Source organism: Bombyx mandarina, chromosome 01 (genome assembly GCF_030267445.1).
Source record: "Bombyx mandarina strain Sakado chromosome 01, ASM3026744v2".
Taxonomy (NCBI): Eukaryota; Metazoa; Arthropoda; class Insecta; order Lepidoptera; family Bombycidae; genus Bombyx; species Bombyx mandarina.
Window position 1 is genome coordinate 2,031,880 of NC_143208.1, and position 26,832 is coordinate 2,058,711.

The window sequence follows — 26,832 nt, forward strand, 5'->3', positions numbered from 1 at the left end:
ACCGTGTTGCAGTTATTGCGTTGCATCGTTGCGGTTACGCGCCAATTCAAATTTTTAACATACTGAAAAATTTTAATATAACCAAAAGATTCGTTTATCGTACCATCAAACGATACAATGAAGACTCTAGTGTAGATGACAGGTCAAGAAGTGGTCGCCCTCGGTCTGTTAGGACTCCAGCAGTGATAAAAGCTGTGAAGGCGCGAATTCAAAGAAATCCCAAACGTAAGCAGAAACTGTTGGCCCTTCAGATGGGGTTAAGCAGAACCACGGTGAAAAGGGTGTTAAATGAAGACTTAGGACTTCAGGCATATCGAAGAAAAACAGGACATCGTTTGAATGCTCGTCTAATGGACCTGAGACTGAAGAGATGCCGCGCTTTGTTGAAGCGGTACGCGGGAAAAAAATATCGGGAAATTCCTTTTTCGGATGAAAAATTTTTTACCGTAGAAGAGAGCTACAACAAACAAAATGATAAGGTGTACGCACACAGTAGTGAAGAAGCGAGCAACCGTATTCCGCGTGTCCAACGAGGTCATTTTCCATCCTCGCTCATGGTATGGTTGGGAGTTTCTTATTGGGGCTTAACAGAGGTACATTTTTGTGAGAAAGGTGTAAAAATGAATGCAGTTGTGTATCAAAATACAGTCCTGACGAACCTTGTGGAACCTGTTTCTCATACCATGTTCAATAACAGGCACTGGGTATTCCAACAAGATTCGGCGCCAGCTCATAGAGCGAAGAGCACACAAGACTGGCTGGCGGCGCGTGAAATCGACTTCATCCGGCACGAAGACTGGCCCTCCTCCAGTCCAGATTTGAATCCGTTAGATTACAAGATATGGCAACACTTGGAGGAAAAGGCGTGCTCAAAGCCTCATCCCAATTTGGAGTCACTCAAGACATCCTTGATTAAGGCAGCCGCCAATATTGACATGGACCTCGTTCGTGTTGCGATAAACGACTGGCCGCGCAGATTGAAGGCCTGTATTCAAAATCACGGAGGTCATTTTGAATAAACTTAGTGTCATAAGAATCTATGTTTTGTTAAGTTCATTTCGGTATATGAATGGTTACATAATGAATAAACTTGTTTCAATTATTTTACATTAAACATGTGACAGAATTTATGACCTGACTAGGTATTACTGAACGAATATTGACGAAATTCAGCCTAGAATTTAATAGCATAGCATAGAATAGGTTTACGTCTGGGATAGAACATAAGCTGTCTTTCGTCCCACATCTGAGCATGGGGCTCCGTCAACATGGTGCAGTGCGGTCCACGCAGCCGAAGCTAGTTATAAATGTGTGTCATGTGCTTTCCCCTCTGACACAGCATTTTAAGTAGAACCGAATATAGGTAATCCTTTCCACTATCCTAATCTATATTGTCTTGAAAAGTTCTAGTTTGTATATATAACCCTATAATAAATAAATTTCCCTATTGTCGTTGAAAGCAAATAAATTTATTATTGAAATTATGTTTTAAAATCATGTTTTTGAACCAGAGATATTATTACCTACAAATATAACCCATATTTCAACTTAACTTCAGTACTGAGAATCGGACTACTACAGTAATAATCAATGATTGACATTTTAGAGTACTTTTTGATACAGCTTTATAGTAAATTTTAATTTAAAGTATTGAAAGGAATTTAGGAAATAGTGTTATATTTCAATGCAATTTATACTTATTAAAAGAAGTGTTTTAAAATTAATATGACTTAAAAAACGTGTACTATTTTTAGTGACATTATTAATGTTCTATTTATAAAGCGTTCAAGAGCTTACATTGCTATTTTAATGTAATTCGTCCGAGTTGAAAGCGATTTAAATTTTTCTCCATCTAGTTTTCTTGAAAATAAAATGACGGAGATAAAGAAAAACGCATTTGAAGTTAATATAAGAAACTGAACTAAGTATTGTCTTTTATACGAGGCGGTAATAAAAACAATCGCATTTAAGACAAAACAGCCGTGGCAAAGTGCATTTCCGGAGAAAACTTTTCGAATTCTTGTTCCATTTGTAAAGAACTGTGAAAATATAAGTCGTGCCGTGAAAGGCATCTTCCGTCGCACAAACGGAGTGCTCTTAAATCAGAAAAATGTAATTCACCACGTCTCTGAAAAATAAAATACTCATTTCGTAGCAATGTAACGATGTTCGTAGCGCTTTGTAGACCTGCTACGATTTTAAATCATTTTCTAGTATAAGGGTTTTCATTTTTTTTTGTATGCACCTAAGTCTCGACTAGGATTACTCAAAACTAATTATGGATCACGTAGTTATTTAAAATGAAGAATAAATCTTTCATTCGTCGCGATCTCATTATCTATGTTAGGTCGATGACCGAATAAGGGGCATGCGGAATTGTTTTGGAGCTTTTGAATAAAATTAATTAAGTGGAAATGTTTCGGGTGGGATATTGCACCGCGTGTTGATTGTGCAGCGGATCGCTAGCCGCAATATTTGCAACGTTATTGGCTTTTCATTTTAATGTTTCTAATGAGTGCAACGATTAATTAATAATTAAATTGGTTGAATTTATTGCTGGTTTATTGTTTCTTTGTTGTGTTTATGAATGATAGTCTCCTAAGTTCTCCGAGTCGAGATGAAACGAAGGAAGACGAGTTTACGCACCACCTAATAATAAGCGGATACAATTACCACAGCAATGGCGTGGGTACAGCCATGCTGTTGTCTATAGCAGAGAGCTCTTCCTAAACCTCGTTTAAAGAAAGACATGTAAGATGCCTGTTGTTTTCTGAATCATTGCTTATAAAATTCGTCCAACGTTTTCTTTATTTTGTTTAGTTTTTCAACTCATCCGCTGCTCACATAAACCTCTCTTCAATGTAAACCATCTTATTACGAAAACTGCAACAGAGAAGGACAAGAAGTCAGATTTCGATACTTTGTTCTTTCTAATATCCTTCGTTCGATCATTTAATATCCGACTTGATGATTTGGTGAGCATTTCTTGTTTACAAGCTTGTGCATTAAAAAATAACACACATATTTATATCGCTGTACAATGACGTAAAATGAATATTTAATAACAAAATGACGGTATCAACAACTTGTTATTTTCTGTACAGAGCAAGTATTCAGTACGTCCCTATTAATGATTATAAAATAAAATATGCTATAAGTGGAATCTTGCTATCTAATCAGTAAAGTTAAAGGCAATAATTGTTAATGGCTTTGAGTTCTAATTACTTTATTCGGCTTTTAGAGTCACATTCCTTTAATTTTTTTTTTTTTTTTTTTTTTTTCGGGCCGGGGGCCGTACCTCCTACGAGGTCACCGCGCCTAGGGGGCGCGCGGGGTATGTGAGACTCAACGATCTGCAGGTGTTGAGAGCAGATCGCGGGCACCCTGCACTCTTACACCCGACGTCCGATCTCCGTCCGGGGTCAGAACCCGTTCAGAGTAGGGGGGTTCCCGCGGTCAACACTACAACCAGACACGCGGCGCCACCCCGAGGACGCCCGACCGACGGGTCGTCGAGGCGATAGTCGACGACCAACGACGTCGGTCTCCGCGGTACGGCGGCCCTACCAGGCCTTTCATAACTTAACTTAACCTAAGAAAGTGACCAAATACATCTGAGGATATGCGTGATATGCCTTTCCTAATTAAAAATTCATTATAATTTACACTAATTGCAGAATAAGTACTTACGGAACGGATGAATTCGTTTGCCAAAACAAATTCTGAGCATATCCAATATCAACTTCAAGTTCTCGGTGGCCATTTGCTTTTCGAATTCAAGTTGAAAATGTTATCCTATCGGCGTCGGGTCTGGGCGTGTGTGCATTGTGTAGGTCTCGCTTTATTGGCTTAGTCGAGTTGGCGTGTGCTCTTTGCTCTTTTTATGTTGGTTTTGTGTTCGTGGTTTTTTCGGGTAATACCGTTTTACTTATGTAGTTTTATGTCAGATCATTCTAGGGTTGAACTCTTTTAATTGTTGTTTATATGATCGGATTAGAAATAAAAATACATACATACAAAATGTATTATGTCTTTCGCAGACGCATTACTCAATAATTTCATTATTCAATAAAACTTACGTCCCACCTCAGCAAATAAATTTAAGTTAAGGCTTTTTTCGAATACTACTATATTAAATTAAAAACAATATCTGTTAAAACATATTGTTAAGATAGGCGAAGATCATGAGCCGTGCTGGTATAGTTTTGTTTGGTTGAAATTGACGATTACTGCTTAAGTTAGTCGCACGCCGTCACCGGCTCGTATCACTCCTGTGCTATATACGTAGAAATCTGTTTTCTTTAATTATATGTTATTAAACTCAATAAAAGTCTTAAATACACGTTCTACTGTGTTTCGATTCACGTCCCAATACATATATATGTAGATTTACACATAATTACACTAATTAAAACGTATTTAAATTTACTAATTATACAAAATCAACCTGGGCTTGGAGCTCTACGTACGAATTTCAATGAGCAGCGGGCCTTTGACTTTGTCATTTGACACCTTCTAATTCCAATTATAGTATCAAACGGCAACCTTTAAAGCTCTGTCGGAGTTACCGTCCGCTAATTACTGTGCTCTCTGCAATGCGAGCTCTTTGTTTAAGCATCGTAAAACGCATATTCACAACGCGCAGAGAATTTCTTTACGAATTTCAAGCACTCGATTTTTTTAAATAAAACATTATGCACCTTCCTGTTTTGACTTTAGAACACAATTTATGTAGTAGCTTGTACATTACAGCGACAGAGTTCCATCCTCGGAATCGTCTTGAGCCTGAAAGTGGTGTTATCATATAGACATAAAAATGTATAAAGTATGCATCATGCAAGTACCGCCCGGAATCGAATCTAGGTCAAGTTCAGTGGGTTATTGTGTTGAAGATGAATGTAAGGTGCTTTGTAACAAAATGGCGCAGCTGACGGCATCGAAGGGCGACCACGTGGTATGTGCTGGCGGTAGGACCTCTTGTGAGTCCACACGGGTAGGTATCACCACCCTGCCTATTTCGGCCGTGAAGCAGTAATGCATTTCGGCTCGAAGGGTGGGGCAGCCGTTGTAACTATACTGAGACCTTAGAACTTATATCTCAAGGTGGGTGGCGCATTTACGTTGTAGATGTCTATGGGCTCCAGTAACCACTTAACACCAGGTCGGCTGTAGCTCGTCCACCCATCTAAGCAATAAAAAAATAAAACCACCGCAGACATGTAATGTCGGTGTCACCAATCAGTTTCCGTTCACAATACTTGTTGTCATCAAGTATTAATAGCAAAGGAAGTAAGGCAGAATTGGAACAATTGGAGAGGCCTATGTCCAGCAGTGGACTGCTATAGGCTGATGATGGTGATGATTAAGGTAGGAAACGTAGAATGGGCAGGGGCAGCGTTCTCTAAGTATTATTCCAACGTATTGCGATCACTCGTGGAGGGGCCCGTATCCCAAAAAACATACTAATTTAGATTTAAAGAAATATATAATATACGTATAACTACTAATAAATGAGAACCAACGTTTAGATTTACCATGTTATTTAAGGGAAACGGGAAATTAAGTCCTTATTATTGTTTTTTATTTATACCGATTACTAAATGGCGTTTAATAGCCCATGACAAGCCCGCGCGGGTACGTACCACCATCTCGTCAGACACAGCCCACTGAGTTTCTCACCGGATCTTCTCAGTGGGTCGCGTTTCCGATCCGGTGGTAGATTCTGCGAAGCATGACTCTTGCTAGGGTTCGTGTTAGCAACGTCGTCAGGTTTGAGCCCCGTGAGCTCACCTACTAGTTAAGGTTATGCTGAAATAGCCTCTCAAGGCTCTCAGCTGCAGGAGCCCATAAACATCTACAACGCAAATGCGCCAACCACCCTGAGGTATAGGTTCTAAGGTCTCAATATAGTTACATATACACACAGTCAAATTGAGAATCTGACTTTGGCATCCACTTTGCCATGTCTATGGGTTCCAATAAGCACTGGACTCGAAATCGCCTGTGAGGACATTCGCTCATCACGTCATCAGCCCATAGCAGCCCACTGTGGGACATAGGCTTCTCGAATTGCACGCCATTGAGTCAGGTTTTTTTTTTAATTTATTAATTCTACGTATAAATAAATTTTAAAAACCTTTTACTGTAAAACGAAATAATACGACTGATTAAATACTTCCTTATCAATATAATTGAATATTAATACGTAAAGCAAAAACTTTGTATCCCTTTTTACGAAAATTACGCGGACAGAGGAGTATGAAATTTTCCACACTTATAGAGAATATAGAGAAGAAGTGCACAATCCTAATATTTTTTTTAAAATAATGCTTAGAAGATACATTAAATCAATAAAGAAAACATTACACACACTACATACCATGTATTTGACGCACACACGCATGCATACTATTTACTGTCAAACTTTTGTTCTTGACGTCTGTTGTCAAATTGAGAATATATTAAATATTGTTTGTCTTTGTTAATATTTTTTATAGTGTAATCTTGGCGAAATTTGTGATTATAGAAGTATAAAATACAATCATAATAGTGTACAAACTTACAATTACAATTAATTATAGTCGAATTTCGACTACTGCGGGACCTCTAGTCAATATAATTGAATGTCGTTTTAGCTTATGAAATGACTTTGTACTTTACCTCCGTAATAAACATGATAATTACCGTAAGAAATTCTCATTTAGGTATTTAGTTCCATTAAAAAAAATTACGACTTATTTTGTTCTTTTTGTCTATATTGTGAGACAAATCGCTCTTCTGGAAAAATAAAACAATTTTACATAATAAGATTACGATTATTCCCTGTATAAGACCAGTGTTCACTGTAATTTTCCTTTCATTAATTCTCAGAAAGCTATTTATCTAAAACATTACTTTTTCTTTACTTTTGACCTTTGTTGTTTAGAACCGATCGCTATAGCGATAAATGTATTTGTCTATTGTTATCGGAACTCTTAATCCCGATTGTATAGGTTTGTTTTAACTGTCTTAAAGTTAAATTGAGATAGTTTTGCGTCCAATTAATCCTACACAATTTTTATTAGAATACAGATAATTAATTATCCCGAGCTTAGACGAATGCTAATGCTAGGCTGACTACAGTATTATACTATTAGCGTGTTCCCATTGTTTCTAGAATTTGTCTAGTTAAAATTCGTAGGAATACAGAGTCCCGATTAATGTCAACGTTTACCGCCTAACATACCGAATAAAAATTTTCGTCAATATGAAAATTACACAATGTATTACGATGCATATCAAATGATGTATTCAGTATAATTAGACTAATCTCAATTACAATAACGGTAATTAATGTAATGTCGTAGGTATGTATGCTTAATGGAGACGGCTCTAAGATAATAGTTTAATTCTCTTTGTCGGCTATTGATCGGAGAGCTTGCGTTGCCGAGATAACCGTGCACTATAGATGTTAGTCGTTATCTTAGTATATAAATCGATTCTGCTGTACATAGTGCATAATACTTGAACAGATGAATAGGTCCAATCGCGTAATTGGACTCTGATTGGTACATTGCATTGAATATTGAACTTCTTTATCGAAGGTTGTAAGCAAGAAATAGAAATAGGCTTTGGCCTCTGCATAATCTTTTTTAATTCAATTATACCATCTGACCATATTCGTGTTTAGTGTCTCTGGCTTTGTGTGATTTCGTATTAGTATCAGTATGATTTAGTGTTATTAGATTTATTATTAGTAGTAGTTATTTATTAGTGTGATTGGGTAGGCAATGGCTTGGCTCTGCCCCTGGCATTGTTGAAGTCCATGGGTGACGGTAACCACTCACCATCAGGTGGGCCGAATGCTCGTCTTACTACAAGAGCAATAAAAAAAAAATTTGACCAAGACTTGTCACTATAATTGGCATATCTCCTGAACTAATTTGTAATATCTAAAATCTAACAAGCCTCGCCATGATTACATACTGATAACTTACGTGGTTATTATTGTTCTGATGAAGAATAAACACATAATTAAAGTAAAGTAAGCTCACATCTTACATCAGCACAGAATAATATGATATATTATACGAGTATATCTATCTATTTATTCGAAGTTAAACGTTTCGTAAAGTTTAAATGAACTGTCAGAAACACGACTCATCGTCTGGTCTACTATTCTATTATTATGTCTATTGATTTTTAATAATCAGTCCGTTATGTTATAGGATAGAATATAGTTACATAATTAAAAAATAATAATAATAATATGTATATTGTTTAAGATCACCCACCGTACATCGCGCGGTTGGTGAGTTTTTTTTTCTTTTAAGCTATTGCACAGCCTTTATCGGGGGCTTTGAGCGCGGCGACCGAATCAAGAAATTCCATAACGAAAATAAAACCTAACACCCAACACTCCGCCTACCACGTAGCTCGCGTTTAACACATTCACACGTTGGGCTTGTTGTGTTTGTGAATAAGCGCGCGGCGTGACGACGTACTGCGTGCGCATCATGAAAAGTCTGCCCATTTCTCTCTCGCGCGGTCTAGCTTATGAGCGTGAAGGGGACAGTTAATGATTTGCTTTTGTTAATGTCTATAAATATAGCGTGGTCTTTTTTTTGTATTGTTTTACTATTAAATTATTTTTGTCTAATTATAATTGCATAAGTTGATAAAAAATGCTATGCAATAGCTTTACCGCGGCAGTCTCCGAGTGGTAGATTCTCAAAGCACTGCTCTTGCTAGAGTCAGTGTTAGCAACACTCCCGGCTTGAGCCCTGTGAGCTCACTTACTAGTTCGGTGAATCTAGAATAACCCCCCGAGGCTACTAGAATAGGTAGGTACTAAATGCCCATCAATCTTATAACAAACAACCTAAAATAAATATAATATGGGATCGAAGACGCACGATCAACCTATTGTTCCCGTGACATCCCTTAACTTCACTTCTGAACTTGGCTGCGCCATTAGTGCCATCAAGGGATTCAGAGCTCTAAGTTCAAGCTCATAGGAGTCCTAGGTGTTACCCTAAAAATGAACAGCAAAACTCTTTATAACTTTTTGTTTGGCACTGTTTGCAGCTCTTTGCAACTTTAACACGTTCGCTGCGGCAAGTAAAATCTTAAACCTTTGTCTGGTGCGGCGGCGGGCCAAATTGTGCCCCCAATGATTTTTCCGCCAGTGCGTGGTAGGTCTTTTTCGACACGTCAGCACAAGGTTAGATTAAATTGCTATAACTTTGCGAAAACATAATGTAGGTGAACAGTTTTTGAACTGTTGGAAAAATCTTGAACCCAACTCCTTTAGATTTGATTCGCCCCGGGATCTGCCGAACAGAAAATGAGAAATAAACCAGAGAAAGTGGCGGGTCGATATCGACCAGAACCGCACTAGAAAGTATTTTTAGTAGTGATGGGAAAGACAAAAATAAGGGGATATCGAAAATAAAACAGAATTAAAGTAAAGAAATAAAAATTGTTTATTTAATTATTTATTGATGGCTGTCTTTAAAACATTTCGCACAAAGAATTTGCTTGCACATTCTGCAGTATGTTTTAATTTTTTTTACTTTCCTTTTCACCTCGGAACTCTTCATGGTTTCCCGCAGTTTTTCATAGCACCCTACACAATTTCGCCGTTTACCGCTCATCTCAAGGATATGATCGGCCGTAGGTGTTACTTGATTTCCTGAAATGATTTTTTAAATTCTGTGATTCATTTACCTTATGAATTTGACTACAGGGCTCCCTGTGTATTAAATAGATTCTCAAATAAAATGAAAAAGTTAACATAGGTCTTGAAATAGTCAAATCTCATCACCATGCGTTGTCAAAGTGCACACTTTGATGGGTAAAATTAAACACAACATGCTACAAGATAAGGTGATACAACTTTGTTTTCTGCAATTTTCAGACCACTCTATTTGTTAAGCTTGTGAAAACAAAATATGTACATATAATACAGGGCCTTATATAGTAGACTTGAAGCGTTATTTTCATGTTAAATGCAGCCTTCTGACCCGAAACAACAACTCATGTGTTATTGAGTAAGTAAACAGAGTGTCATAACATACCTTAATACAAGGAGTAGTGCAATAAACGCCATACATTGCTCGCAGAAAAATAAACGGAGTCAAACCAAAGCTACCTACCAAGACCTAACGGTATTAGTTTCATTTAAAGACGAGACTGGTTTGAGAATATGAAATTTTCTTCCAGTGGGGCTACTGTAAATATGCTCGGTTGACAAAAAAAAAGTTTATTGTAATTTACTGCCATATTTATTCTGATTTACTCAGCGAGAGTACCTAAACTTACACATGATTCGATGCCAGCGCACGGCAACCCACTGAATTCCTCCGCTTCTATTTTGATAATTGTTTTTTATTGAATAGGGTAGGTATACTTTGAGTAGATTAAAGTCACAAAAAAGAAGTTTTTATTCTGTAAGTATACCTAAACAATTTTGAGTCGGCCCCAAACAATCTATTTTATTAATTTCGTAAAGCGTGATGCGTGCCGGGTTAGGTATACCTACGTGTAGGTATGGTTAGGTTTACTTGTATTAGTTTAAGAACTTAGTTATTAAGGTTAAATAAAAATGGTTCATTATTTTTGGCTTTTCAATATTCTTAAAAGCCATTTTATTGGCTAAAAATAACAAAAATAACTTGAGGTGATTATGCATGCAAATACGCGATATCTAGTGATAACGTGAAAGTATTCTTTAAAAACTTAATTTATAAATAATCGACCGTACATTTTCTAATATAATTGTAATAATATATTATACTGTAATAGTATGTTTAAATAGCAAACAAAACTCACCACTTGTGCTTGGTTTTTTTTTCTTGAAGGAAAATATCTCCTGACTGCTGTCACTATCACTATCTGCACCGCAAATTAATTTATTTTCCAAAATATTTATCTTTCTTTTGTTGCCTGACATCGTGCCTTTAATTTTAAGGAATAAAAAAAACGTGACGTACGTCAGTTCCGATAGCTTGCCCAACACTAACTGGCGAGGCGGGCGCTCTGTGCGGTATCGGGCCGCCAACAGCCTGTTGGGACGGCGGGCCACAATAGGCCTCCTCCCGCACCGAGTTGATATTTTTTACCGTCAGTGCGTGATAGGCCGATAAAGGCCTGCCGTGATGTTTTTATAGGGAACACCTATACTTTTGACCACAATCTCAAATATATATTTGTCTTTGTCGTATCTTTACAAACACCTGAGATAATCGTTCCGCACCAGCGAGAGGGACATAGTTTTCTTCGTCCGCACCAGGTGAAATTCCGCGGCAGGCTGATTTGGGCCTGTTCCGCAGTGAACGTGTTAATCATTTCGTACACATAATATAGATTTGCAATATTATTTTTTAATAGTTCTTAATAAAGCATGTTTCACCATTAAATATAGTCGGTACCTATAATTATGTTAGTGTTTATTCAATTTGCATTTTCATTAAACATCTCTGAGTCTATAGCGTTTGTTAATTATATCATGTTGTGTTGATATAATATGTATATTATGTTGGTATACAATAAATAAATATACGATACAGTCCGGTCTCGTTAGCGACAGCGAGTGTACGCATCGTTGTTGTTGTTGTCTAGTGACTCATCGCACAAAGATGACGACCCGCATTTTAAAATGTAGTAATTGCAACATCGTGATTTGTGAAGTGCTTGCTTTCATACAAAATAAAATAGATGTGATGACTGAAGACAGTTTGGTGCGTATATGTTCAACGTCTTTCTCCGTGGAAGAAATTGAAAATGCTAAAAGCCTTTTGTTTGAATCTGTGACGACTTCAAAACGAAAGAGAACACGTAGAAGAGAAGGCCGAATGCATCGCGATCTTTTTGATGTTATCAGTCTTTTTAAAGAAACTGACCCGGAATTAACTCCAACTTTTGTGGCTAGAGATTTGCAAAAGTTACCGCCTGTACATTTTGATCATCTCGACGCGACTAAGCTTTTAAAAGACATACTCGTCATCCAAAAGGAGATACAAACAATTAAGGAATCATATGTAACGGAGGATAAGTTAAATGAAATAAAAAATGAACTTTATAATCTGAAAAGTGCATATTTAGTGAATAATAACTTCGATATACATAACACCGAGGGTCACATTAATACAAAGAGAGGCGGGGGTATACTAACGAATAGTTATTACTTAGACAGTAGCCCGATCGAGCCACCTTATTGTTCACACGCGGAGGTAAGCATTGCAAATCATGAGCATGAGCGCTCCTCCGCCACCGCCACGGCCGCCGCCACTGGCCTCGATACTGGCGATCGGCGCGTGGAGTTCGTCGTCGGAAACTTCAGTACTGCGGCTTTGAACGGGAATACGTTTGCGCCTGCGCAGACGGTGGACCCCGCTGCAGAACGCGGCTCGTGCATGCAATACTCGCATAAGGCGACATCTACGCCAGAGCCGAATGGCGTCGGTTCGACAAATAAGTTGTTGGCGAAGGCTGTAACTGCAGAAGGAGAATGGAAGGCTGAGGAACCGAACGAACAGTGGATTTTGGCACAGCGAAAGAGATATAGAAACCGATTTAGTACTGTGGAGGGCAAGGCGCGTAATAGTGCAGATCAGAAATTTAAAGCGGCAGATATTCGCGTGCCTTTGTTTGTCAATAATGTTGACAAGACTACATCAGAAAATGACATTGTAGATTATATTTATAACAAAACGCAAGTTCGTGTCATCTTACACAAAATAAAATCTAAAGTACCGAGGCAGTACAGCGCATATAAAATGCTTGTACCTAATGCGAAATTAACGCTGTTTCTAGACAACGCCTTATGGCCAGAAGGAGTGGCTGTGAGAAAATTTGTTAACTTTAAACACAATTATGAATCTGAACACACACAGAAAAATAAATAAAATTAAATTTGTTAGTTTTAACTGTCACTCACTAATAAGCGCCGTTGACTACGTGAGAACACTGTGTCAAACGGCGGACTTCTTAGCACTGCAAGAGACATGGTTGCTTCCGGATGAAGTCCCGTATCTTGGAAATATTCATCAGGATTTCGCATACATCGGAAAATCTTCAGTGGACGTTACAGCCGGACCACTGAAGGGTCGAAGCCACGGTGGACTTGGAATTTTATGGCGTAGAAATATTTTTCACGCGGTATCGGTGATTGACTGTGTAAACTCACGTATTGCGGCAGTTAAAGTGGCTCTTGATGAACGTGAGTTTCTTGTTTTTTCTGTTTATATGCCGACGGACAGCGCGAATAATCTAGACGAGTTCATAGACTGCCTTGCAGAGATAAATGCTGTTATAGAAACTTGTAGTGTAGATTCTGCGTATATACTGGGTGATTTTAACGCACACCCGGGTTCACTGTTTGGTACGGAACTTCTTGACTTTTGTGTTGAACAAAAATGGACATGCGTTGACGTGGAACGTTTGGGTGTACTTTCAAATTCATACACTTATTTGAGTGACGCGTGGGGAACTACGTCATGGTTAGACCACATAATCACGACTGAGGTCGCTACAAAAAGCGTTAGCAGCGTAAATATAAGATACGAAGTATCGTGGTCTGATCATTTCGCGGTCGAATTGGTCTGTGATCTTCAAGTTTTAGTGCCCAAGTTTGCACAACAAGGCTATGTGCCTGATAGTGCTACTTGGGGTGACAGAGATAGGGCCCAGATTAATCAATATTGGGAAGTTTGTTCGGCTAATTTGCGAGATATAGATTTTCCAAATGATATGCAAAAGTGTGGAGATATAGCTTGTAATAACTTAGAACATAGACTGATTATCGATAAAATGTACGATAAAATAGTAAGCACACTTCGTAGTGCTGCTGCGGAATGTTCCACAAGTTATAATTTGAAGCGCAGACGTAAGAGAAATATGTATGTTATGGGTTGGAACAAACATTGTAAAGATGCACATAGGGAGGCTCGGCTTCGATTTCATAATTGGATCGCTCTTGGAAAACCGAAATCTGGTCACGCGTATCAGCAAATGCGGGAAGCACGGAGAACTTTTAAAGACAAAGTAAAGTGGTGCAAAAAGAACCAGACTCAAATTAAAATGGATATACTTGCTACACAACATTCAGCAAAAGATTTTTCGAAATTTTGGAAGGAAACAAATAAGTTGAATCCGAAGCCGAGTCTCCCAGGGAGCGTTGAGGGTATAAGCGACTCCGGTCAGATTGCCAATGCATTTAGGGAACATTTTAGAGTGAAGTCTCCATTGGTAACAGCGAATGCTGGTGCGAGTGATATTCGGCTTGGGGAACCAATTACGCGAATCACGGCGAAACAGGTTGCACGGGTGGTGAGTGACATGAAGCGAGGAAAATCGCCTGGTCATGACTCATTGAGTATTGAGCATCTACAATACGCAGGTGTTCACTTGCCCAGAGTGCTTGCCATGTTGTTCACTTTCTGTGTAGGCCATTCATATTTGCCTAAAGCGATGATGAAGACCGTAGTTGTTCCGATAGTTAAGAATAAAACCGGGGATGTATCCAGTTTAGGTAACTACAGACCTATATCACTCGCAACAGTCATCGCTAAAGTACTGGATGGTATAATTGATATTCAGTTACGAAGACACGTAAAGCTGCATGATGCCCAGTTCGGCTTTCGACCTGGACTCTCGACTGAAACGGCTATACTGAATCTCAAGCATACCGTCCAGTACTACACAGACAGAGGCACTCCTGTATACGCCTGTTTTTTAGACTTATCCAAAGCGTTTGATCTTGTGGCGTATGACAGGTTGTGGCATAAGTTGTCGAATGATACAGACTTGCCTCATGAGTTTGTTTCTCTCTTGAGATACTGGTATGGTAATCAGAGCAACTTTGTGAAGTGGTCGGGGTCGCAGTCGGATATGTATAGGCTGGATTGTGGGGTAAGACAGGGTGGCTTGTCATCGCCAAGCCTTTTTAACCTATACATTGACCGCCTGATTCGTGGGCTCAGCAATTCCAATGTCGGATGTTCCATTGATGGTGTGTGTGTTAATAATATCAGTTATGCAGACGACATGGTGTTGCTGAGCCCATCGATCAGGGCTCTCAGAAAGCTGATTAGGATATGCGAGTGTTATGCGGAGGAACATGGGCTCAGATATAATGCCGTTAAAAGCGAACTGATGGTATTTAAATCAGGCAGAAAAACCTACGAAACTGTCCCATCAGTCATACTCAACGGCAGTGTCCTTAAACAAGTATCACAATTCAAGTATCTGGGTCACTGGGTCACTGAGACGCTTGCAGACGATATAGACATGGACAGGGAGCGCAGGGCGTTGTCAATCAGGGGTAATATGCTGGCCCGTAGATTCGCGCGGTGTACTGCAGAGGTGAAAGCTACTCTTTTTAGAGCATACTGCCAGTCTTTCTACACGTGCAGCCTATGGGTTAAGTATACCAAGAAATCTTACAGCACCCTGCGTGTCCAGTATAATAACGCTTTCAGAGCGCTGATGTGGCTGCCGCGTCACTGCGGTGCGTCGGGGATGTTTGCGGATGCGCGAATAGATAGCTTCGCAGCAATCATTCGTAAGCGAATTGCTTCCCTAATTCGCCGTGTGCGGGTCAGTCGCAACCGCTACCTACGGCTGTTCGCCTCACGGATGGATCTGGACTGCCCAATAATGCAACACTGGACACGTGTGCATTTTGAGCACTCTGGATCCAAACCAGCCTTTAGGTTAAGGTAGTTTTCATGTTAATTTAGAGTTTTTGTTTTATTATTATTAATTTAGAGTTTTTGTTTTATTATTATTATTATTATTTGATTTTTTGTTATTATTATTATTATTGTTTTTGTTTTAGTCCGAGATTAGTTATTATTTTTATTTAATTTTAGCTAAATGAAATGTTAATGCAATGTAATTAAGACGTGTAATATGGATGTAAAATCTGAAGTAAATTAAATAAATAAAAAAAAAAAATAAGAAAAGTATGAGTGTATATTAATTCCATCGGGAACGAATGTAGTATGGAGTGGATGGTGAAGCGATCTGTTTGAGTTTCAGGGACGACTTACTTGTGACGCTTGCTTGAAGCCGTTGGATTGCTTGTCCACAGCAAACTTGATCGAACAAGTGGTTGATTGCACTTTGTAAACATCTGTTCTTCAGCTCAGTCGGTATACCTTGCCTTAGCATCGGATTATGTACACAGTGTAATGGATGTTTAAGTTCAATTTTGTTTGTTGTTACGTTGTTTTGTGTGACGTTTAGTTTCTCCCTTTAAGCCCTCGCGAAACCAATGGATTTGATGTTGAACCAATTAATAAATACAAATATATGTATTTATACATATTTCTATTACTGTCCAATACTATTCATGCTACGTCGCTTTCATTTTTTATTTAATCGTTTTAATTAGTATCTTATTAAGATCGATTTCATTCATTCGCATCTTTTCCTCACGCTGTATCCTTCGGCCTGAAATGTTCCTCCTCAAAAGAGAAAGGAAAAGAGTCCGCAACGGTACGGGCCCCATGATTTAGGGCTTGGCTATGCTCCTTTCACTTCTGTCGTCCCATTAGCGATGGTGAGCGCTCATTATCCTGTAGACTGAATACTTCGATGATAAAAAAAATATCTTGATAAAATCGGCAACGATTAATCTAAGCTTGCAATATCAATCCATCCAACTCCCGAAGTGCAACTAGCCCTGAAACCCCCGCTTTAAAATAGATTCAGCATTGGCATAAATAAGAAACTAGCCCAAACTAAAGTAGCTTGCGGCAGACAGCGCTGTCGGGATGAATGCGTTCAATTTCCTCCCGCAGAGAATATTCTAGAAGTTGGTCCCGAGCACACCGGGTCATTAGCGTAGTTCCACCTCGCTGCGTACAACACGAATGGTCATTTAACTTTGTTATTACTTCTGTAAATGTTTGCTTTTTAAACTGATCGTATTATTTTTTTAAATTGTCCGCCATTTTTGTGTTTCGGTTATCTCGAGTCGCTTACGTAATTAAAACTAATTTTAAGATTTAATGTCACGCTTACCTTTTTTTTGCCTTAGCATTTTAAACAAGTCGGTGTTCATTTAGATTTCTTGTATCTGAGAATAAACAGAAGTTAGGCGATTGAAATGCAGAATGCTATGTTTGATGTACTTGTTAGTGTAATAAATGAATAAATCTTAAAATTAACAAAAAAAAAACACATAACATATCAGTGATCGTTGTGGAAATCATTATGAACTCAAAAATGCTAAAGATTCAACATAAACAATTTAGGTTTTTTTATATCGATATCATAAATGTACTTTTTCTAAAGATTTTTATTTATTTAAAACCTGCGCTTATTGTTTTTTTTTATGTAGTTATGTAGTAGTTTTTAGTTTGTAGTTATTTAATATTGGTCCAGTGACTATCGGTTATTTCGTCAACATCATTGACGATGTCTTCACACATAGTTTGCGTTCAACTATGCTAAGCAGTTGGCCCGCGATCTCAGAACGTAAATAACACCTTTGATTATGTCGATGCAACGTTGCGTGTTCGATAATCAGATTCCTCATGTGCTGAATTATCATTTTAGCATGCTTCACTGCACGTTCCTTAGTTGTTTTCATAAACCTATTTATAGGTAATGATTGAACGTTTTGCGGGATATTGCTAATATGGTTATGTAAATCTTGTACTTGGCTGTGCTCTTGGCATTGCTCTTTTTTTTCCTACCTATGCTGAGAGCCTTGAGAGGCTATTTCGGTGTAACCTTAACTAGTAGGTGAGCTCACGGGGCTCAAACCTGACGACGTTGCTAACACGAATCCTAGCAAGAGTCGTGCTTCGCAGAATCTACCACCGGATCGGAAACCCGACCCACTGAGAAGATCCGGCGAGAAACTCAGTGGACTGTGTCTGAGGGTTAATTTACTCGTCGAGCCCTTCGTTCGCAAGCGACGGGTTCGACGAGAACGATGACCGAGGCATTGCCACTCACCGTAACTTAAGCTGTATGCTCCTCTGCTTCTAAACGGCCATAAAAATGTACAATAATTATTTTACGTAAGAAGCGACTTGTATGTTCCGTATTTAACCTAGCCTATTGCATTGAACAGTTTCCAGTCGTACGTTGTTTGGGTATCGGCGAACGAAACTCTATACACAGTCGAATCAACTGATATCACACAACTTTCCCGTTTACGAGTCTGAGAAAATCGGTCTACCACTAATTTTTTTCATGAGTGAGTCCGCACCACCTGCCTATTTCTGCCGTGAAGCAGTAATGCGTTTCGGTTTGAAGGGTGGTGCAGCCGTTGTAACTATACTGAGACCTTAGAACTTATATCCCAATGGTGGGTGGCGCATTTACGTCATAAACGTCTATGGGCCCCAGTAACTACTTAACACCAGGTGGGTTGAAACCTCGTCCGCCCATCTAAGCAATAAAATAAAAAAAATTTTTTTTACAAGGGACTAAATATATTTATTTTTTTCGTTTTCTATTATATATATATATATATATATATATATATATATAAATTGCGCTTTCGTGGTATTATATACTATAACAATCGCGTTGACTAATTACCGCATAGTAATCACCGAGTTCATAAATGAGAACATTACTGACCTGCGGTTTGGCTTTTCATAAATTAATTTGCATCGAAAATGTATTTCCGATGCTCCGTATTATTATTTCATGGCAACATTTCGATCTGTACAGTATTTTCGAATTAACACAAAACAAACAATCGACAAAATTGAATTGGCGGTTTCAAAATTTAGTTTCAAATCTAATATATAAAATTCTCGTGTCACAGTTTTCGTTGCCATACTCCTCCGAAACGGCTTAACCGATTTTGATGAAATTTTTTGTGCTTATCCGGTATCTATGAGAATCGGCCAACATCTATTTTTCATCCCCCTAAATGTTAGGGGTAGTCCACCCCTAAATTTATTTATTTAATTTTTTTTTAATTTCTATTTTTTTATGATACAACATACAAAAATACATACAATCCTCAATTTTCACCCTTCTACGATCAACCCTTATTTTTTATTTGCTAAACTTTAAAAATTTTTGCGAGAATTTTGTTTTTATTTTGTCATGACGTAGAATAATAAAATTAATATTACTCTGAAATTTTCACCCCTCTACGATCAACCCCTATTTTTTATTTGTTAACTTTAATTTTTTTGGCAAGATTTTCATTTTTATTTTTATTTTGTCATGAATTAAAATAAAAAATCTGATGTTACTCTCAATTTTTCATCCCTCTATGATCAACCCCTTTTTTATTTGTTAATTATAAACTTTAATTTTTTTGTCAAGTTTTTTATTTTGTTTTGTCATTACTTAAAATTAAAAAAAATCATATTACTGTCAATTTTCACTCTTATACGATCAACCCCTATTTTTCCATCCCGATTAATATTTTTTTTATTCTATGCACAAATCCGCAATAAGGTTGCAAGATGGCAATCAAATATTATAATTGTAGTACGATAAATTCTTATTCAGAGTTTATAATTTCAAGTTCCTTTAATTATGTTTTTTTTTTTAAATTGAATTTGATCTCCCGCCCTCGCTGGTCGACTACTGATCAACTATCAATCGATCAGCTATCCCCGCCAGGTGTCACCACTCATCCAGCAAACATCACGTAGTAGGGATGAGGACGAAGCCGACAGAATAAGACAGGATCTTACTATTTTTTAAGAGATTTTATGACCTGGTAACTGAGACCTTTAAGTCATGTCTTATTTTAATTGATATTAATCATATTTTTATGAAAAATGATACTATGGAGTGAAATGAAATGAAGATGATTAATTTGAGACACTAATGAACTGGGACGAAATTAAATGAAATGAATTGAGATGATATGGGATGAAATATTATCTTAGTAAAATGGTGGTCATTACTAAGATTTTTTAAGTGGACATTTTTTATTTTTATTGCTTGGATGTATGGACGAGCTCACAGCCCACCTGATGTTAAGTGGTTACTGGAGCCCATAGACATCTATAACGTAAATGCGCCACCCACCTCGAGATATAAGTTCTAATTAGGGTCTTAGTATAGTTACAACGGCTACTCCACCCTTCGAACCGAAACGCATTACTGCTTCACGGCGGAAATAGGCGAGGTGGTGGTACCTACCCGTGCGGACTCCTAAGAGGTCCTACCACAAGTGATTACGCAAATTATCATTTTACGGGTTTGATTTTTATTACACGATGTTATTCCTTCACCATGGAAGTCAATCGTAAACATTTGTTGAGTACGTATTTCATTAGAAAAATTGGTACCCGCCTGCGGGATTCGAACACCGGTGTATCGCTTCATACGAATGCACCGAACGTCTTATCCTTTGGCCACGACGACTTTCAAAACTTTTTTGAGGATCCCGAGAAGTTACGTCCAGCGGCTTTGTTTCATTTTCCCACATTTGTGCACTTTCACAGATATTAAACAGTTAATAAACGACCATTATTACACATTTAAGCCCGAAGAAACACTAAATAGACAAAATAAAACAAATCACACAACTTCACTCCTCGCGTTCCCGCCAAAATGGGGACATTTTGTCTTACTTTTTTTTTAAGAGATTTTATGACCTGGTAACTAAGACCTTTAAGTCATGTCTTATTTTACTTTATTTTCTTAATTCTATGAAAAATGATAATATGGAGTGAAATGAAATGAAGATGATTAATTTGAGACATTAATCAACTGGGATGAAATTTAATGAAATGAGATGATATGGGATGAAATATAATCGCAGTAAAATGGTGGTCATTTACTGAGATTTTTTCTGTGGACTTTTTGGAGGAACCCGAGAAGTTACGTCCAGCAGCTTTGTTTCATTTTCCCACATTTGTGCACTTTCACAGATATTAAACAGTTAATAAACCACCATTATTACACATTTAAACCTGAAGAAACACTAAATAGACAAAATAAAACAAATCACACAACTTCACTCCTCGCGTTCCCGCCAAAAAGTCCCTTTTGTCTTACTTACTCACTATACATCATAGATTATACACTTAATATATTTGAGAGCTATACAATACTATACATTTTTCAACCATGTTTTTTTGGTTTTATTTGTGTAATAGTATGTTCAGTAGGTCTGAGAATCGGCTACTATCTATTTTTCATACCCCTAAGTGAAAAGGGTTGTCCACCCCAAACATTTATTTTTTATTTTAATTTTTTTGTTTATAATGAGGTATTATGTGGTTAAATGAGGTTTTTTTTTCTACAGTATAATTTCCCTAGAAATCTTATTTAAGGCAACACAACGTTTGCCGGGTCAGCTAGTATTAATATAAACGAACTTTTACTTGGCGATGGTAAATAAGAGTGTGTGTACTTAGTTCATTAGACGTCGGATCGGAATGATTTCTCGGTTTGACTATCTACTTAAAAGCCAATCATATTTTACTGGTGGTAGGACCTCTTGTGAGTCCGCACGAGTAGGTACCACCACCCCGCCTATTTCTGCCGTGAAGCAGCAATGTGTTTCGGTTTGAAGGATGGGGTAGCCGTTGTAACTATACTGAGACCTTAGAACTTTATCTCAAGATGGTGGCTCATTTACGTCGTAGATGTCTATGGGCTCCAGTGACCACTTAACACCATGTGGGTTATGAGCGTGGACGTGCTCAATCAAACAATAAAAAAAATTCAGTGTCTAATGTTTAACACTAAACATACCACCATAATGTATCAAATGACCCATTTTGAACTTTTGCATTAAAAATGCACGTATCATCTTATTGCTTTTGCACATTTGACTTAACTTTTTCTTAACAATTAATCTACAGTTATACTTATTATATACTTTTGTTTGTTTTGTTTAATTTGAGTAATACTTGTCGTATACCGTTATCGACCCGCTATGGTAAAAATAGGTCCCAGTAAGTGTTGGTATGTTTGGTGTTAATACATAAATTTTTGCGAGTTTAGTCACGCGGCATAAAGACGGATGAACGTTATCTGTGTGACTTCCATTGCTGGCTCTGTGTGGGTACAACACGTTTCATCGACTCGCATAACCGCTGTGGAGTACAAAGGGGAAACCGGATCCGAACCATCGCAGAAATGTATCGGATATTTCTCAGTCGAAATGTAACGTTTGAATAAGTTAGATCATGTCGAATGGAATCTCGCCGTCACAGGCACGCGCCGCGCCGGCCCGGCACATATAATATATACATATACGTACCTACATCAAAATCTACAAATAAATACTGAGCGTAGAAATTTAAAGATTTTTCGTATTTAAAGATGGAAAGTAGGTTTTTTTTTTACAATTGAATTGCTATATTCGAAAGCAGGCCGAAAATAAACATGGATATTATGAATCTTTCCTATCTAACAAGAGATACGAGTATAACGAAATTTATTTGTAGAAAAGTATCGAATATATTTTTCTTCTCTGTCAACACTATAAGGCTCAAAATTGTTCCGACTTAGTCGTTTTCGCGCGTATTTGCATTGCTTCTGGTCTATTGTATTTTGGATAATAGTTTTAATGAACAAAAAATGATTGACTCAACTTCTTTATCAATTTAATACGGTAGTTTTACGTGTTTTCCAAAAAAAATATTTACGTTGCAAGTTTGTAGAACGCACTGAAAACCTTAGAATAGTATTGAAAAAACACGGTGTTCGTTGTTTCTATAAAAACCTCTTCAGTTAAGTTTCTAAACCAAACAGTGTCGACATGCGTGGCCTCTCTCTCTTTACAGTACAAACATCTAAGGATACACAAGAATTGAAAGTAGTTGAGAATTTTTGCATAATATATTTAAAATCCACGAAAATTTCATACATTCTTTTTTCATTTATTATATACGTCAACTCAATCATGCCATGGAAGTGGCTGGTGGTACTAGGCCTTCAGCCAGTTTATTGTTTTGCATTTAAATAAATAAATTTAAATAAACAAATTTGACATGTGCAAGCAGTGCACAGAAGATACACAATGGCCAGTTTTTTTTAACTTGTATTGGTCAGGTCAACTTTATGAATGAAATGAATGAATGAAAATAATAACAACACGCACTTACATATAAATAGAAAGCTAATTGAGCTGCGTTTAGCCGGTCACCGGCCTCGTCGGACCCGTCGCTTGCGACGAAGGGCTCGACGAGTCAATTAACACATAAACACAGCCCACTGAGTTTCTCGCCGGATCTTCTCAGTGGGTTGCGTTTCCGATCCGGTGGTAGATTCTTCGAAGCACTGCTCTTGATAGGGCCAATGTTAGCAACACTTCCGGTTTGAGTCCCGTGAGCTCAACTACATGTTAGGGTGAAGCTGAAATAGCCTCTCAAGGCTATCAGCACAGGTAGGAATAACAAAAAAATGTTTATGCTGTTTTTTTACTGCTTTTAGTCGTGTGCGAGTACTTGCCTACACGCTACATCATTAATGAGTTTGTTATTTGAAATATTTAACATATTATTATATTATATTACATTTTTATTCTTATTATTACATTTATTTTTCTTAAATAAGCCTAGAATTCAGAGTACAGTGCATAAAAATACAGAAACCTACATTCTGACTAACCGACTTCCCGATAAGGAGGATAATATTTTTATCACTGACGCTCCCGGATAAATCTATACTAATATTATAAAGAGGAAAGATTTGTTTGTTTGTTTGTTTCGAATAGGCTCCGAAACTACTGGACCGATTTGAAAAATTCTTTTTCCGTTAGAAGCCGACATTGTCCTTGATGAACATAGGCTACTTTTTTTTATATTTTTTTATTATTTGTTTTTGGTTTCATGTGCGTTTTAATGTTTCCGAAGCGAAGCGAGGGCGGGTCGCTAGTGTTTTAATAAATTAGCATGCATGCTCCCATCTTTTTAGCGCATGCGTACTTACATATATTTTGTAACGTGTAACTCAGCAAAGAGATAATATTCGTTATTTTATTTGCTTTCTAATTTAAATAAAAAAAAAGTAGAATACTGTACATTCATCAAGGGAGAAAAGAATGAGGTGACATGAAAAAGAGATAGATACTATTTTAATTGAAAATAATAATAAAACTGCCTACGGTAAACCAAAACGACAAAGATATAAAAAACGACATAAAAAAATATTGTGTGGAATCTTTGAACTTGCCGAAACAAGCGACGTCGTCCGCCGTCGTCTGGTTGGTGTTCAAATATAAATAGAGACCCCAGGCTGGCCCGATTGCCTAAACCAATAACCCAAGATAGCTTAACTTGTCGTGGAAAAGCGCAGAGGCCCAGATTGAAATAACGTAAAGACAGTCGAAACAGAAACTGAGCTGTGTGCTCTTGTGCTATAAATTTTGTATTTAATTAATGTCCATTGTTTTGGTTCCAGTCCAAACTTGGATTTGGTCCGTTTTGGTTCTAATCCAAACTATTTTAAGGAAACATGGTATACTTGTCGGTACTCCAAGGAAGGTTTTTGTTATATGTAGTATCATCAACTAACGGAACAAACAGTGGAGCATGACCTGTTTTCACTAGTTTAGAATAGATAAGCTCTGCAGTGGAGGTCGCAAAATAGACGCTACGTTTTTGAAGATAAACATGTCTTTTTGACGGGCACTCCTCAAATAACGAAATCGAATTGTCGATCATCGTAATATTTCGTATGTCTAAGGTACATAAGGAAACGCCGCACCCAGAAAATGTATTTAGTTCTCTGTTCCATTAATTGGACCAATATTAAAGAAGACACCGACTGTTGTCAATATATCAATACACAGCCATCTAATGTGAAGAGTAGAACGGAAATTGCTTTCAATGGATTTTGTGTGAAACTTTTATTACATCGTCAAACTTTCTCGCCTGTGTGTTGCATGTCGCGTGACGGTCGGCCGCGGAGTAGGGATAAAGTGAAAGGCAGAGCAGCCAATGCCAATATGGCGGCGCCTATAGTTCGTAGCAGCTGACCGTGTAGTGTATAGACTATTACTCATTTGTGCCAGTTCTCCAGGCTATTTTGTGTGGTTTTTGTCAGTGTTTAATGTAAATGTTGTTTGTCAGAGTTAAATGTCTATAATGTGAAAAAAAAAATTCATTTTTACCGTGGTTTCATAAAACCAGGCAATCCTCTATTCTTTTAATTTATGTCTTCTATTCTTGGTTAAATTTTAAGTTTCGCTAATTTAACAAAAAAAAAAAAAACCTACGGACAATGATTATTAGAAAATACAGGTCCAACGGAGAGCCACGATCAAAGGTCGAATGTTCTTCGCAATAAAAAAGACACGACGAATTCCTTGAATTAACATTCGAATGTTTTGAGGGATCCTTCCGCTGGATGCCGCCATTCTTATCGTTGGCCGTTCAGTTCTTTGAGCTCGCTCGTTTTTGAAATAAAATCTTAAATGATTGTTTTACGAATCGCACTTGCTTTGGAGGTAAATAAGCCGTGATAGTCTCAAACTTCAGTACGAATTAGCGCGGTGTTTTATCGTAAATAAGCAGCAAACTCACGGACCACCATGTTTTAATTAATCTCCATAAATGCCTTAGTTTTCCTAAGGCATTGAAATTTTAGCTACTTGAAATTTCAGCTTAAGACAAAGATAAATGCGACATTGATACCAATAACAAATTTCAACGTACCGGATCTTTGGCGAGTTGTTTTTGAGTGTTCTTCTCAGAAATATAACTATTCTTGGATTCACTGTTAGAGCTTATTTGGCCTTTCAATAAGAATATACTGTAGACTTCTCAGAATTATAACTATTCTTAGATCCACTGGTAGAATTTATTTTACCATTCAATAAGAATATTTGTTTATAAAATAAACGATTTTTAAATTGAAAAATTACAATTCAGACAAAAATAATGAAACTATTTCTTCTACGTATGAATTATTTATCAGTATTATTAGTACGTGACGACTGGGATCACATGAAGAGACATATATCATTACAGATCTCATCCCCTTTAATTCTGAATTACACCCACGTACATGTAGGATATTTTAAAAATTGCAAAGGCCCACCAACGAAGCAGTATTGTACTGTGATACCAACTTACATTAAAAAATAATTGAGATACGTGCTGGAAACTGCTCGTTTTGATAAATTTATTGTTGACCGGCAACCATTTTTAAAATAATTTAAGTAATTTCAGAAATAGTAAAGCAGAAATAAGAAAGAAGTAATTGCAACAGTATGGACAAAGGAATGAAAACATTTCTCCGCGGCAGAAATAGGAAAGAAGTAATTGCAACAGTATAGACATAGTGACGAAAACATTTCTCCGCAGTAGAAATTCGAAAGAAGTAATTGTAACAGTATGGACATAGTGACAAACACATTCTCCGCGGCAGAAATAGGAAAAAAGTAATTGCAACAGTATGGACATAGCGACGAAAACATTTCTCCGCGGCAGAAATAGGAAAGTAGTAATTGCAACAGTATGGACATACCGACGAAAATATTTCTCCGCGGCAGAAATATGAAAGAAGTAATTGCAACAGTTTGGACATAGTGACGAAAATATTTCTTCGGGGTAGAAATTGGGAAAAAGTAATTGCAACAGTATGGACATAGTGACGAAAACATTTCTCCGCAGCAGAAATAGGAAAAAAGTAATTGCAACAGTATGGACATAGCGATAAAAACATTTATCCGCGGCAGAAATAGGAAAGAAGAAATTGCAACAGTATGGACATAGGGACGAAAACATTTCTCCGCAGCAGAAATAGGAAAGAAGTAATTGAAACAGTATGGATATAGTGGCGAAAACATTTATATCATTCCCTTGTACTGTCGATATACCATAGTATCTTTCACTTTTTAGGTCGATTAAGAAATTTATCGTTCGAAACGATAATAGTACTGCACTTAAAAAG

The 26,832-nt window shown here is 37.4% G+C and overlaps 2 protein-coding genes and 1 long non-coding RNA gene across 8 annotated transcripts in view; 1 reads left to right on the top strand and 2 right to left on the bottom strand.

Annotated features, from left to right (window-relative positions):
• LOC114246477 (glucose transporter type 1) overlaps window positions 1-26,832 on the bottom strand; it is a 168,983-nt gene that overhangs the window by 64,659 nt on the left and 77,492 nt on the right. The gene's annotated exons all lie outside the window — the stretch shown is intronic.
• LOC114246617 (uncharacterized) overlaps window positions 1-26,832 on the top strand; it is a 114,874-nt gene that overhangs the window by 4,907 nt on the left and 83,135 nt on the right. The gene's annotated exons all lie outside the window — the stretch shown is intronic.
• Window positions 9,568-10,224, bottom strand: LOC149503447 (uncharacterized). Its single transcript, XR_016324793.1, has 2 exons — window positions 10,059-10,224; window positions 9,568-9,673 (listed from the first exon to the last, which is right to left on the bottom strand). It is a non-coding gene; the product is annotated as an uncharacterized LOC149503447 (long non-coding RNA).